Below are 15,397 nucleotides of genomic sequence, written 5' to 3' on the forward strand. Positions count from 1 at the left end.
AGTTAGACAAACACCTGTCAGGGATGGTCTAGGTCAGGGGTCGGCAACGTTTGGCACGCAGCTCGCCAGGGTAAGCACATCCCTCGCCCGCGCCGCTTCCCGCCGCCCCCATTGGCCCGAGACAGCGAACCGCAGCCAGTGGGGGCCGTGATCGGCTGAACCTGCTGCATCAGCAGGTAAATAAACTGGCCCGGCCCGCCAGGGTGCTTACCCTGGCAAGCTGCGTGCTAAACGTTGCCGACCCCTGACCTACGTAATACTTAGTCCTGCCATTAATGCAAGGGACTTGACTAGATGACTTCTTGAGGTCCCTTCCAGGTCTATGAGTCTATGATTATATGATCTCTTTTACCTTGCCTTCTCTAATAAATACATAGCAATGTATTTATATAAAATCCGCCATTGCACACACTTCTCCCCCGGGGAGAGGATGAGAGAATTAACATGTGACAGATATTAGTCTCATTACTTAATACACTGCTGGAAGGCACTCAGATACTACAGCAATGAGTGCACAATATAAGAACCCATATAGAATAGAAAAGAGCTTATAGTCCAAAAACACAGGACAGAACAGGTAGATTAGGTGGATAAGCAGGCTGAGTGGGAGAGACAGATTAATGAATAATGTAATAGAAAGTGCACAGTTCTTAGCTATCGGTAGCAGTGATCACAGCTCTCCACCTGCCTAGCTGTTATCAGATTGCAGTTTCCAGTATGCATTACAGAAGAGGTGAGTTTTGAGGTGGGCAAGAAGGTGGTGGCTTATGGATTCTCACTGGGAGCTTTTCCCACCTGTGAGTGGCGGCAAGTGAGAAAGCGATAATCGTTTGCTGGAGAAGTAGATGATCGAGGCTGGGGCCATTGGTGGAACAAAGGCTGGAGTTGGCATTGTGATAGTGTATTGGACAGGCAGGGTGGGGATAAACTGATGAGGGCTGTGGGAGGAGGTATAAATCTAATACTTAGAGACATCACTCAGTGGTCTGAGCATAGGAGCCAGAAATCCCTGAATTCCAATCCTAGCCCTTTCATTGACTTCGTCTGTGGCTTTAGGCAAGTATCATAACTGCTCTGCCCCAGTAACCCCATTTGTAAAACGAAATTAGTAATACTTACGTATCAACTTCCCACAGGTATTGTGAAGACTGGTTAAAGTTTGTAAAGTGCTTTGAAGATGAAAAGTGCTCTAAGTGCCAAGTATTATAACTAATATATCTATTACCTTAAAATATACAATTTTCAATTTCTCCTTTTGAAAAAAGGGTTTCTTCTCATGCTAGTGTTGATTCCTCGCCTTTTCTTGTTACTTCTGTGTTGCATCCTTTTGCTCTTTCCATATACAGTATGCAGTATGAATTTGTAATAAGTCTGTGCTCGAAAATCAAAACATTCAGTAATATGTCATTACTACAGAAGTCTATGAACCACAATTGAAAGGTGAGTGGGATGTGAAAAACCCTGTGCTGCTGCTACTTCTGTAGTTACTTATTCCCTAACTGGGTGCTATCCATGGCTCATTTATGCAGTGAGATTCACTTAAGTGAATATGTGATAGATATTACAGTAAGCCTATTTAAAGAATGCATTTACATTGTGTGACGCCTTAAAGATCTTACAGTGATAGCAGAACCTTTTGGAAAAGTTGAGAAATAAATGTGCTAAGAGGCATGTAAATGTGATGGCCTTGTGGCTATCGCACCGGAGTGTCTGCCAGGAGGTCTGCATTCTAACTCTTACTCTGCCACAAACTTCCAGTGTGACTTTAGGCATCTCTCTTAAAGGTCATCATTTTCCAAAGTAATGTCAGATGTTGGGTGCCCTAATTTTTGTGAGCCCAACTAGACACACTTTGTATACGACTTTTATCTGTGGTCACAACATGCAACTCCAGGTGAAGTCAATGAGAGCTCCAAGTGCTCTGCACCTCTGAAAACCAGACCTAAGGCATCTCAACTTGGGCATCTGAACACTGGAAAAAATCAAAGGCTTCTTGAAAACCTTGGCCTGTAAAACTTTCTGACCTTCTATTTTCCTATTTGTAAAATGGAAATGTTTCCTTTCTCACAAGGGGTTGTCTGGCTTAATTCCAAGATGCTGATGAAGTACTTTAACCACAAGCTCTCTCTTCCCGTTAAAGGTGCAGAGGTCTTTTTAATAACCACTGTTGGTCAGGGCCACTTTCATGTGAGAAAAATGGCACTTCCAGCAGTGGTACCTGAAAATAATCTGGGGAGGAGCCAGTTCTCAGCCTAAGATAAGAGAGAGGAGTGTCACCACCAGCACTTTTTGTAGCATTCAGGCTGGGTGGTGGATTCCCATTTAAGTACTGATCAAGCCTGATCCTACTCAGATTGTAAAGTTCTAAAGTGGGGAGGTAGGGGTAGGATAAAATATAAGGATTGGGAAAACAAGAACAAAATTAGGGGTGAGAGAGTAATTTATTCACCCTGAAGGGGAGAAAAATGTATCATGTATCCCTTTATCTAACAAATATATATAAAGTATACTTTTTCATTTTCCTTGTGTGCTCACTTCTCTGACTCCTCCCTCACCCCCCGAACCTTTATCCACTTTTCTTTTTTTCTCCACTGTTAAAAGCTCCAGATGATTTGATAAAGGTTTTCTCTCTCCCTGGTATCTGAGTTCATATCTGAGAATTAGAGGAAACAAGACAAACTTTGATTCTAATAGCTCTCTCTCTAATTCTACCACATAATGGTGAGTAGCAGTACTTATATAATGGTATCTTGAATGTTAATAGATTTAATAACCCAATCAAGGGGGACTAGAGGTGGGGAAGAGATATCAAATTACCTTTAAAAAGTTGCATCTAGATATTGAAGGTGAGAAACTCATCTCTGAAGAAGAGTCAGCTATTGGAAATGTATCTTCTGCAGTTTGTAAGAGAAAACAGAGGGGTTGGCTAACCTAATCAGAATAAATCTCCCATTACAAATAGGACTGGATTTGCCCTGTGTTACACCAATTTTACACTGGTTTAGTGAAAGTTATACTAGTGCAAGACTACAGTAATGCAGTGGTGAATCAGGCTTGTAATACTTTTTAAAAAATCAAATGAGGTCTGTATTAGATATATGCTTGTCTTTGGAATTATAAATGGGTGAGAAATTACCTTTATATAAATCTGTATGCTCCCAATGAAAAAAATCAGTTCAATACTAATTTCTAGTTAGGTCTTGCTCCTCACATTATTTGTGATAGGGGACTTTAATTGGGTCCCAGAACTAAAGATAGACAGGGTGATTTAAAAAAAAACAGAAGTGTAGGGGAGGAAAAATGACTGAAATATTGTTAGCAGATCTATGCAGAAAGAGTCAGTATTCTTACTCCAGAATGGATCTGGTGTTTGTAGGCTGTAAACATCTATATATGGTATATAAAATTGACATTAACAATAGTATCTGTCAGATTATGTCCCTCTGTATGGGCAGCTGTACAAACTGCAGAGGAGGAAAGCACTGGGGATTGAAAGATAGTCACAAAAATTAACCTTGAATATAGAGAACTGAATTATATGGATAATGCTACTGATGGGAAGTGGCCAGAGTTTTAACTCAAAGGAGGTTGCTTGATAAGGTCTAATGTCCTAAGGAAAAAAATGAAGCAAGGTACAAAGTCTAGAAGTCCTCATAAGTATACAGTGTGATGGGATCCCTGGGGTACAACCTGGGACCATGGGACCACTGTGCCCCCTTATCTCTCCAATCTGGGTTATCTCTCACAATGCTTTGCTAGTGACAAGCAGAAAACCTCTCCGGGTGCTGTTATCACTCAGCATGACAGCACGTGGAGCCCCACACCCAGCTAGATTGCATGAATGTTCCTAGAGCCACTCAGGAATCCCAGAGAGAGAGGCACCAGCCAAATCGCCCCCAACTCCCAGCCTCGTACCCTAGGAATATACTGTCTTGCACTGGTCAAGACTCTTTCTTGAGCAATGCAAGTTTATTAATTGGTGCCCACTTCATCAGTGGAAAGTGGATATACACCAGCCTTTGTAAACCTAAACAAATTTACTGAACACTTCATGTAAACTCACTGGTAAAGATAAACAGTAAAATAAGTTTATTGATTAGAAAAGATAGATTGTAGATTATTATAAGTGATAGGTAAAAGGTCAGAGTTAGTTACCAAAATAAAATATAAGCATGTAGTCTAACCTCTCAACCCTATTAGACTGGGCAATATCTAGATTAAGCAGTTTTTCTCACCCCACTGGATATTGCAGTTCATAGTACCCAGGTTTCACCCTGGAAACCTGGGCCAGTCTCCTCTGTCAGAGTCTTCAGTCTTCTAAGTGTCCTTGTTGCTTGCAGCATAGGTGAGGGGAGGAGAAAAGGCGAAGCATGGGGCCCCTGTGTTCTGTTTTATACCCTTAGTCCATGTGCTTGGAGAACACAAGTCCAGGCATGTCTGGTGGGCATTGCTGAGTCACCAGACAAGGTTGAGCAATTCCCCTGGTGTGGCCTTGTGCAAGTGAGTCATTGCATTGTAGCTCCCTTGCTGGACAATGGCTGTTGATGGTTGTTCGACACCCGCCCAGGCATTGGTTATCCCCCTGGTTATCGTCTTTGGGGAGCTAGTATCCGGGGCTTCCCAAACCCACAGCATATTTTAGTGACAACTATACAACAGAATCTCATAACTGCTTGTGTGTTGATGATATACATATTTAGATGGAACAGTGGGTTTCAGCTGATCATAACCTTTCCCATGATACCTTACAAGGCATACTCTATATGCAATATCACAATTATATATAGATGCGGAATATGGGAGTTACAGGGGGCTCCCCCAAGGTATAGAGTGTCACATACAGAAAATCAGAATCAATACATAGCACATACAGATGAAAGGGGAGAAGTTACTATACTATGCTGGGATTGGGCAGAGTGGCAAATAACGTTAGCTTATGTCAAGGGCAACAAAGCTCATAAAATACCAGCATATCTCCTTGAGAAGGAAAGTTCATAAGAAAGCAAATTGCAGTATTGCCAAACCCAAGCGTTTAAAAAGCAGAAATTTTTAAAAATTAATGGTTGGTAGTGATTAGGGCACTTACTTGGCATGTGGAAGTTCCAAATTCACGGGGTGGAGATCTCTGTCTCTCCTGTGGAACTTTCCATAAATAAATACATATTCATTGGGCCAGAGAAACAGATTGACTCTATTGCCCAGTGATTTGGGCACCACATCAGGGACTTGAACTTGGTTTTCCCATATCCCAGCTGAGCATTGTAACCATCAGGCTATTGGCTGTTCTAAAGCAGTTCTCTCTCAATCTCTCCTGTTGGAGTTGTTCCACTTGGAATAAGAGAGGCTGAGTCTATAGTCTAGTGCAGGACGTCTCAAACTATAGTATGTATAGCCCTATATTGCATTTTTATATTAGGCTCAGTATAGTATATTCAGATGAAGCTTTAAAACTCTGTGGGAATTTATTATATAAAATACAGTAGTTAATTTACTTCAAGATGTACCAATGAGAAATCAGGTTCACGGAGACACTGACTTATAGAGCCTTCACCGCCAATCACTGTACAGCTTGGGTTCAGTTGCTCAGCGCCTGTCCAGTTTAACTGAGTTCAGCTCTTAGGGGCTTTTTTGGTTGTATATGTTGCACTATAACTATATCTGTACGTAACAGTGAAATATGGCCAGATGGCTAAAGACAGGTAGTGTTAAGAAGAACACATGAAGTATTGGTGATGAGAAGGGGAGGGCTATGTAGGCAGCTGGCAGATCTGGAAGGGGGTACATGGGCATTTGGTAGATCTGGAAGGAAGGAGGTATGCAATAAGAAAAGTTTGGGAACCTCTGGTCTAGTGAATAGGACATATCATCCTGCTCTGAATTGGGCAGAGCCTGGGTCTCCCATATCCCAGGTGAGTGCCCTAACCACTGGACTATTGGCTATTCTGGGATGGATCTCTCTGTTTTTTGTCCCAATGGAGAAAGTAACCTAAGATCGAAACTTAAATGTTTTTCATGAAATGGAATTCCAGTTTATTGGCTGGTCTTGTGTTGGGATCATGGGCAGCCGGTGAACTGTCTCTTGGGGAGGCTAGCCCCCAACCCCCCCCCCGTTCCTTCTGCCCCTTCCCCCACAGGAGCCCAGAGCACCCTCCCGCACCCCAGCCATGGGCCGTCCAAGTGCCCTCAACCCCGGAGCTCCAGGTGGCCGGGTGGGACGGCCACCCCCAGCCCCTGAGCTCCAGGTGAGCCCTCAACTGGCACAGGCCCTGAGCGCCAGGTGGATGGCGTGGCCCTGGCCCCAGCGCCAGGCACCCCAAGTCCTGGTAGCATGCCCTAGCCAGCCTGGGCTACAGAAGATCAGGAACTGGGAAGGAACTGCAGGAATGGTTCTAGGGATGGAGCAGAGGCAGGGCTATGCTAGGCTGTTTGGGGAGGCCCAGCCTCCCCCAGCCTATGATACCTGCTGCCCATGGTTGATTTCTTTTTATTTGCCTTCTAGTTTTTTAGTCTTTAAGGTCCACTCGGTTCACATTTCTAAGGTTTTCTCCACAAATATGACTGCTAGAAACTTACTTTGGCAGGAGGGGGAGAGAAGCTGATATTTTCGCCTAATCATGTTCCTCCAGGAGTTGGAGCATTAATAAATACATAAAAAGTCAGGGGACTAGTGATAAAATCACAAGAGTTGGCAACACTGATAGTTGTCAGAAACTGAAAGGGATAAGGTAAGAAATTCTAGGTTAATGGATTTTTTTAAGGCTGAAAGGAACCGTTATGATCATCTAATCTGATTTGTGTAACACAGGACATAGAACTTCACCGCTGATTCTTCATCTGTCCTAATAACTTTTGGTTGAATGTGAATATATGTTTTAGAAAGAGATCCAATCTTGACTTCAAGCGATGGAGAAATTACTACATCACTTGGTAATCTGTTCCAGTGGTTAACTATCTTCACTGTTTTTTTTTTTTGTTTTGTTTTGGTTTTTTTTTAAAGTGTCTTATTTCTAGTTTGAACTTTTCTGTCTTCAACTTCCAGCTATTGGGTCTTGTTATGCCTTTGTTTGCTAGATTAAAGAGATTTCTGCTCTCAGAAATCTTTTGCCTGTATAGGTAACAGTAAACCATGATCAAGTCCTCTCTTAGCCTTCCCTTCAATAAGCTAAATAAATTGAGTTTCTTTAAACGCTCATAGTAAGGTGTGTGTTCCAGATCATAAACCATTGTAGTTTTTCTTCTAAGATCCTAGATCTATTAAATCTGCCTTTCTGGATTTCCATGCCAATTTGTATATATCACAGGATGCAAATACAGAGCAGATATAGCAGAGTTTAAAGTAAAATTGCTATTTTTAAAAAGACAAGGCAATTTTGGTGCATTAGAGGTGCCAGTATCGGAAGCAGACGACAAAAGGGCTATCAACAATTTTAAACCCAAGAGCAGATGTTTATACACCCAAATTCTTTAAAAATGTTATGCAAGAACTGAACATATGTCCATATTAAGTAGAGTCCTACTGAAATCTAGAAAAGGATAGTCTCCTGGAAAGTATGCAGCCAGCTACCATCACAGTGATACACAGGGACCATACACCTATGAATAATTGTGGATCCTATGAACTCATTTCTCTTCTAAAGGTACAATAGATATTAACATTTATGCTAAAATTTGATAATTAGAATGGAGACTATAATCAAACAAGTGATAAATATCGGTCAGACTTCATATGCGCAGAAGACATTCTTCACATAATCTATAACGTATATTGAATTCTATTCATTCAACAAAGTAAAATAAACTTGCCTTGTTATTTATTGATGCAGGGAAGGCCTTTGACTGGGTTGAGTGGCTGTTTTTAACAGAATGTCTTGAACAATATACTTCTCACATTTAGAAGACAAGTGAATGCCTTTTACTTAATCCCAAGAGCAAATTGTCAGGTAAATGTTTTCTTCATTAAAGGGAAACCCTAGAAGGGAAATGAAACCAAAATACTCATTACTACCCTTTTAGTTCTTCTAACAGTAGAGCAACTAATTGGAAATATTAGAACTAATACAAACATTATTGAATCTAAAGTAGAAAACAGAACAATAAACAATAGTTATTTTTTTCAATCTACTGTACCAATACTGCGGTTACTGTGATATGGGAATATGATTTATTTTATTTTATTGAAATATACTTCGTTATGTGATATTCTGATTATTTTTTTTATTTCATCTGTATTTGACAAACATGGAGCAGAGCTGTAATGCTAAAAGAAATTCAGAAGTCCAAGATTAGTATACAAGTTGAGTGCACCTGGAAACGTACTACTAGCGTCATTTGTATACAAAATATGGGTATGACTTAAAAAAACCCCAACCAAATCCATTCATCTGACAGAGGATGAGGAGCTTCATGGCACACTGAGGACTTTTGTTGCAAGGATCTTTGCTGTATTTCATCATGACTTGCATTATTTTACAAAATACATAGTTAAACTTTTCTAAAATAATTCAGCCTATCCACTTGGGCAATTAGTTGTATAATTCCTAATGGCATACTAACTGCACATTCTGATGATTGGAATGCATAAGGCAGATGTGAAGAATTCAGTGGCAGACTTTGGTCTGAGGTGCTGTGGATTGCATGCAGGATCTCCTCAGGATAGGAAACACATGTGCAAGTGATTAAATAAGTGTAATTAAATGAGATACAAGCTTTACTGTTCAGTCCTGGAACAGAGTGAATGTTTTATCATTTAAAAAATAAGCGCTCCTTGGCCCTATCATTTTTAAGGGTTTTCATCTATGATATCTCAATGTTTGGCTTTTGGAAGTAAAATTTTGCTTATTGTGGAAGATGTTTTTAAAAACATTCAGGTAATTAAAATTCAGATTCCATTAAAACCCTCTAATTCTCTCACTAATGGACATTTTGTTATTTGGTGAACAAACATGATGATATAAAGGATTCTGTGACACAAAATACACTAGTTCATTTAGTATGACAAGTGCATTTTCGTTTTAGGCCTTGTCAGCATGCAAAAGGTGCAATGGCTTAACTAAAATTATACAGTTTTTAAATGGAATTACTCAAACTGGTGCAAACCCTTGTGTGGATGCACTTAAATCTGTTTACACTTATCACCTAGATAAGGAATCTACTTAAGCGAAGAGTGTGTAGACTAGCCCTTACATGGAGATTGTACCACACGCTATCCAAGTATATATACTTCAGTATATTTAGTGGAAGCAGCAAAGGCTTAGTAAGGGCCTAATTTTGTAAGGTGCTGAGCACTCTCATTTCCCAGTCTGTTAGCAGCCTCCACTGTAGCACTCTGAGAAGTAGAGTGAGACTGCTGGTTTATTTATTTGGGTGAAAATAAGTGGTTTTGTAGATTAGCAAAGTGAGAATGAGGTCAAGTCTACACAGCCCTGCAGTTCGGTCTGCTGGGTTGTGAATTGCAGCATACATTAGCGTTCTGCACTGTAACAATGCCATTTGGATGCTGCTGGCACAAATGAAAAGGTACCTACTTCAGGTTAATTTAGTCCTCTCTTTGACACAACACCAGCAGCGTCCACGAGGGGTCCTTACAGCACAGCATGAAGTGGGGGCTGCAGTTCACACCCGCGTACTCCAAAATGTGGGACCATGTAGACAAGCCTTTCTTGAAGCTTGTCCATACTTTTATAAATAAATAAATTAATGGAGATATCCTATCTCCTAGAACTGGAAGGGACCTTGAAAGGTCATTGAGTCCAGCCCCCTGCCTTCATTAGCAGGACCAAGTACTGATTTTGCCCCAGATCCCTAAGTGGCCCCTTCAAGGATTGAACTCACAACCCTGGGTTTAGCAGGCGAATGCTCAAACCACTGAGCTATCCCTCCCCCCATTTATTTGGCTCAAAGCAGGTTTTGGTCTTCTCTACTGCAAATGTTTAGGCCAGGTCTCCACACTGGTATAGGGGTGTGACTTTTTTTTTTTTAATCTAAATAGTTATACTGGTACAATCCCTAGTGTGGACCCAGTTAAAGCAGTAAGTATTAAAAGTGCCTTACTCTGGTACAGCTTATTCCCCTTCCCATACAGGAATAAGATATACTTGTATAATAGCCATCAAAACAGTATAACTGAATCTTTACTGGGGGGTTATACTGGTATAGTTAAAGCGGTATAACTTTTGTATATAAACAAGCCCTTAGTGGCATGACATCTGATATTACATAAACAACAACAACAACGAGGAGTCCTTGTGGCACCTTAGAGACTAACAAATCTATTTGGGCATAAGCTTTCGTGGGCTAGAACCCACTTCATCAGATGCAGCTTTTGAAGTGGTAATGAGAGTGGCCCATTTCAGACAGTTGACAAGAAGGTGTGAGTAACTGCAGGGAGAAATTAGTATTGGGGAAATTAGGTTTAGGTTTTGTAATGACCCAACGACTCCCAGTCTTTATTCAGGCCAAATCTGATGGTGTCCAGTTTGCAAATTAATTCCAGTTCTGCAGTGTCACGTTGGAGTCTGTTTTTGAAGGTTTTTTGTTGTTGGAGAATTGCCACTTCTATTGTTGTTGAGTGACCAGAGAGATTGGAGTGTTCTCCTACTGGTTTTTGAATGTTATAATTCCTGATGTCAGATTTGTGTCCATTTATTCTTTTGCGTAGAGACTGTCCGGTTTGGCCAATGTACATGGCAGACGGGCATTGCTGGCACATGATGGCATAGATCACATTGATAGATGTGCAGGTGAACAAGCCCCTGATGGTGTGGCTGATGTGGTTAGGTCCTATGATGGTGTCCCTTGAATATATATGTGGACAGAGTTGGCACCGGGGTTTGTTGCAGGGTTTGGTTCCTGGGTTGGTGTTTTTGCTGTGTGGTGAGTAATTGCTGGTGAGTATTTGCTTCAGGTTGAGGGGCTGTCCGTAAGCAAGCACTGGCCTGTCTCCCAAGGTCTGTGAGAGTGAGGGATTGTCCTTCAGGATAGATTGTAGATTCTTGATGATGCACTGGAGAGGTTTTAGTATGGGCTGTAGGTGATGGCTAGTGGCGTTCTGTTGCTTTCTTTGTTGGGCCTGTCTTGTAGAAGATGACTTCTGGGTACCCTTCTGGCTCTGTCAATCTGTTTCTTCACTTCACCAGGTGGGTATTGTAGTTTTAAGAATGCTTGATAGAATCCTGTAGGTGTTTGTCTCTGTCTGAGGGATTGGAGCAAATGCGGTTGTATCTTAGAGCTTGGCTGTAGACAATGGATCTTGTGATGTGGTCTGGATGAAAGCTGGAGGAATGTCGGTAAGTATAGCAGTCAGCAGGTTTCCGGTATAGGGTGGTGTTTATGTGACCATCGCTTATTAGCACTGTAGTGTCTAGGAAGTGGACCTCTTGTGTGGACTGGTCCAGGCTGAGGTTGATGGTGGGGTGGAAATTGTTGAAATCTTGGTGGAATTCCTCAAGGGTCCAGATGATGATGTCATCAATGTAGCACAAGTAGAGTGGGGGCGAAAGGGGACGAGAGCTGAGGAAGTGTTGTTCTAAGTCAGCCATAAAAATGTTGGCATAATGTGGGCCATGCAGGTACCCATAGCAATGCCGCTAGCTTGAAGGTATAAGTTGTCCTCAAATCTGAAATAGTTGTGGGTGAGGACAAAGTCACAAGGTTCAGCCACCAGCTTTGCCGTGATGGTATCAGGAATGCTATTCCTGATGGCTTGTAGTCCATCTTTTTGTGGAATGTTCGTGTAGATGCATCCGATGAAGTGGGTTCTAGCCCACGAAAGCTTATGCCCAAATAAATTTGTTAGTCTCTAAGGTGCCACAAGGACTCCTCGTTGTTTTTCTGATACAGACTAACACGGCTACCACTCTGAAACCGGATATTACATGTTTTTCCTAAAATGATTATTGGTGACATACATTAAAAATAACAACCTAATTAAGGATTAAGTGGATTGACCAGCATGTTTTCAGTGAGAACGGTAGAGTCCTGAGTCATTCTAGCTCAGATGCGTTCTCTTGAGGGAATCTCTGAATGGATCATAAATGTGTCTGAGAATGGGACTTTTACCAAACGAGACTAGAACCTAAGTTCATTTTACACTATCAACAATAGTCATTTTAATTAAGGGTTAGAAATGATTTGACAGGGTAGCCAGGCATCAGAATGGTTTAGTGCATAAGCTTTTTGTTTCTAGGCTGCCAGTATTGCTCTTCAGTGGAAGTGAAGCTAGCAGTTTTGGGTGTCTGTATCAAAAGCTCACTACTTAATTTGGTAACAGCAAGTATGGTTTGGTTATATGTTCCATTACTGAAAGAGCAAGGATGTCCAAGCTCAAGGATGGATGAGCACATTGGCACAGCATCATGACAGGGAAACTTGCCCGTTGCTTGCCTGTAAGTGTTTGTTGCTCTGGCATCCTGTGCCTAGTAGTCTCTGCACTTGCATTAAGAACAAAACAGCAGACAGGCAAAGGACAAGCTTCCCTGTTGTGATCCTACACCATTAAAATCAATGGGAGTTTTGCCATTGATTTAAATTAGAGTAGGACCAAGCCATAAATGCACAGAAATGTACAAGAAATCAGAAAGTCAGCATAATTCAAAAGTGATCATTTTACAGTTTTACGTGGAGGAGGAGGAAGGAATCAAAAAGTAGGTCTGTTTAAAAACCTGATTGTAAACTGATTGTGAGCTATTTGGGGCATGAGCTTTTCTTCATCTTACCTGCAAGGAACCTCACATGCTTTTGGGTTTTGTATAACTAACAAAGAATAATCCATCTTTCAAACCAGCTATGAACAAATTCCATTTACTACCCTTCATAAAAAAAAATAATCCTTTTTTGTGACTTTTAGAATCATAAGAGAGAAACAGCAAATGTCTACGCAATTACATGTAAGTGTTTAAAAGGTCTTGGTGCCTATTTTGCCTTGTTGTCGATTTTAGCTGAATTTGTTATAATAATAATAACAGTTCTTATAGCACTTTTTAGATACTAACAAATCTCCACAAATGAGTATTTTATTCCCATGTTACGGATGGGGGAACTGAGGTAGGGAAGTTAATGGCTGATTTTTCGAAAGTGCTGAGCATACACATCTCCCATTGACATCGGGCCATATGTGGTCACAGAGAGAGTTAGTATGAGTCTGGAGAAAAGCTCAGGAACTCCTAGTTCCCAATCACGTGCTTAGACTAATCTCTCTGTAGCCCAGTTAGAAACTGATCCATTATTGAGGATGGTGTTCAGCAGCTGTTCATTCCTGAACCAGAATTGAAAGTGGTGTAGACCAGACAAAACCATCTCCATGCTGCTTGAGAAATCCTGAACCCGTGTTGGCTGAAAGGCTATTGAAAACAGGTTTGTCCAGTCTACACTAACACTTAAAGCTGCATCTACACTAGCAAGTGTCTTAAAATTTTCCACCATTGCATTTATGTCCAGTTCAACTTCACTGACTGAGGCCTGGTCTACACTAGGCGTTTATGTCGAAGTTAGCGCCGTTACATCGAATTAACCCTGCACCCGTCCACACCGCGAAGGTATTTAGTTCGACATAGAGGTCTCTTTAATTCGACTTCTGTACTCCTCCCCGACGAGGGGAGTAGCGCTAAATTCGACATGGCCATGTCGAATTAGGCTAGGTGTGGATGGAAATCGACGCTAATAGCTCCGGGAGCTATCCCACAGTGCACCACTCTGTTGACGCTCTGGACAGCAGTACGAGCTCGGATGCTCTGAACTGCCACACAGGAAAAGCCCCGGGAAAATTTGAATTTGAATTCCTTTTCCTGTCTGGCCAGTTTGAATCTCATTTCCTGTCTGGACATCGTGGCGAGCTCAGCAGCACTGGCAACGATGCAGAGCTCTCCAGCAGTGATGGCCGTGCAATCTCAGAATAGAAAGAGGGCCCCAGCATGGACTGATCGGGAAGTCTTGGATCTCATCGCTGTGTGGGGCGATGAGTCCGTGCTTTCCAAGCTGCGATCCAAAAGACGGAATGCAAAGATCTACGAGAAGATCTCTAAAGACATGGCAGAGAGAGGATACAGCCGGGATGTAATGCAGTGCCGCGTGAAAATCAAGGAGCTGAGACAAGGCTACCAGAAGACCAAAGAGGCAAACGGACGCTCCGGATCCCATCCCCAGACATCCCGTTTCTACGAGGCACTGCATTCCATCCTCGGTGCGGCTGCCACCACTACCCCACCAGTGACCGTGGACTCTGAGGATGGGATAGTGTCCACGGCTGGATCCTCGGACATGTTAGCGGACGGGGAAGATGAGGAAGGAGATGAGGAGGACAAGGCAGTCGACAGCGCTCACAACGCTGATTTCCCCGACAGCCAGGATCTCTTCATCACCCTTACAGAGATCCCCTACCAACCCTCCCCAGCCGTTACCCCGGACACAGAATCTGGGGAAGGATCAGCCAGTAAGTGTTGTAAAAATCTAAACATTTATTTGTAACAGAACAGGAATATTAACAATTTAAAAAATGGATTTCTCATGATTAGTTTGATTAGCTTAACGGTTCAGTCATGGGCAGTGCAACTATTGAAAAAAAATCTAGCAATGTCCGGTTTTGCATGATTGTCCTGCCCAAGCCGCTCTACTGGTTAGTCACTGCTACAGCAGCTACAGTAAAATGCGGTCTATATGTCCGGGGATGGAGCAGAAATCCTCCTGTGACATCTCGAGGAAGCTCTCCTGGAGGTAATTGGAAATCCGCTGCATTAGGTTCTTGGGGAGAGCGGCCTTATTGGGTCCTCCGTAGTAGGACACGTTGCCACGCCACGAGACTATCAAGTACTCTGGAATCATTGCTCTGCACAGCATGGCGGCATACGGCCCTGGTCTTTGCAGGCTTTCCCGGAGCATTCTCTCTTTCTCGCTGTCAGAGATCCTCATGAGGGTGATGTCGCTCATGATGACCTGCTTTGAATGAGGTAGGGGAATGTTAGTGTTGGGACTGCTTTGCCGTTCCTTTACAGAACTGTAACCGCTGGTTTGCAGCCACGCGGTGGAGGCGGGAGAGGGGCAGCCGAAAGGGATCGTTCCCGGGGACAGCCGCGAGGGTGTGGGACAGGAGCAGACTTCCTGCTTGCCGAATTGCTGGCAGCAGGGACCGACATTGATTTCAATGTGAAATGAGGCCATTGCTAATATTAAAGTTTTAAGCTGCCACAAGTCTACGGCTTACCATGTCTGCCTGCAACAGAAATTCCGTTCTCCTGAGAGGCTTCTCAAATGTGCTGTAGAAGACCCCAGGCACTGAATGCGAAGGCTGAGAATTCGACCTTGTGCTGAGTGCGCATGTGATAGGTGCTGTGCATGGTCTTGTTAACAGAGAAAGACTATGTTCTTTGTTCACAACTACATTTATCTTTCTGAGGAATTCACTCCC

At 42.4% G+C, this 15,397-nt stretch overlaps 1 protein-coding gene across 1 annotated transcript in view; it reads left to right on the top strand.

Annotated features, from left to right (window-relative positions):
• Nucleotides 1–15,397, top strand: part of NEXMIF (neurite extension and migration factor) — a 246,959-nt gene that overhangs the window by 14,488 nt on the left and 217,074 nt on the right. The gene's annotated exons all lie outside the window — the stretch shown is intronic.

Source organism: Malaclemys terrapin, chromosome 9, assembly GCF_027887155.1.
Source record: "Malaclemys terrapin pileata isolate rMalTer1 chromosome 9, rMalTer1.hap1, whole genome shotgun sequence".
Taxonomy (NCBI): Eukaryota; Metazoa; Chordata; order Testudines; family Emydidae; genus Malaclemys; species Malaclemys terrapin.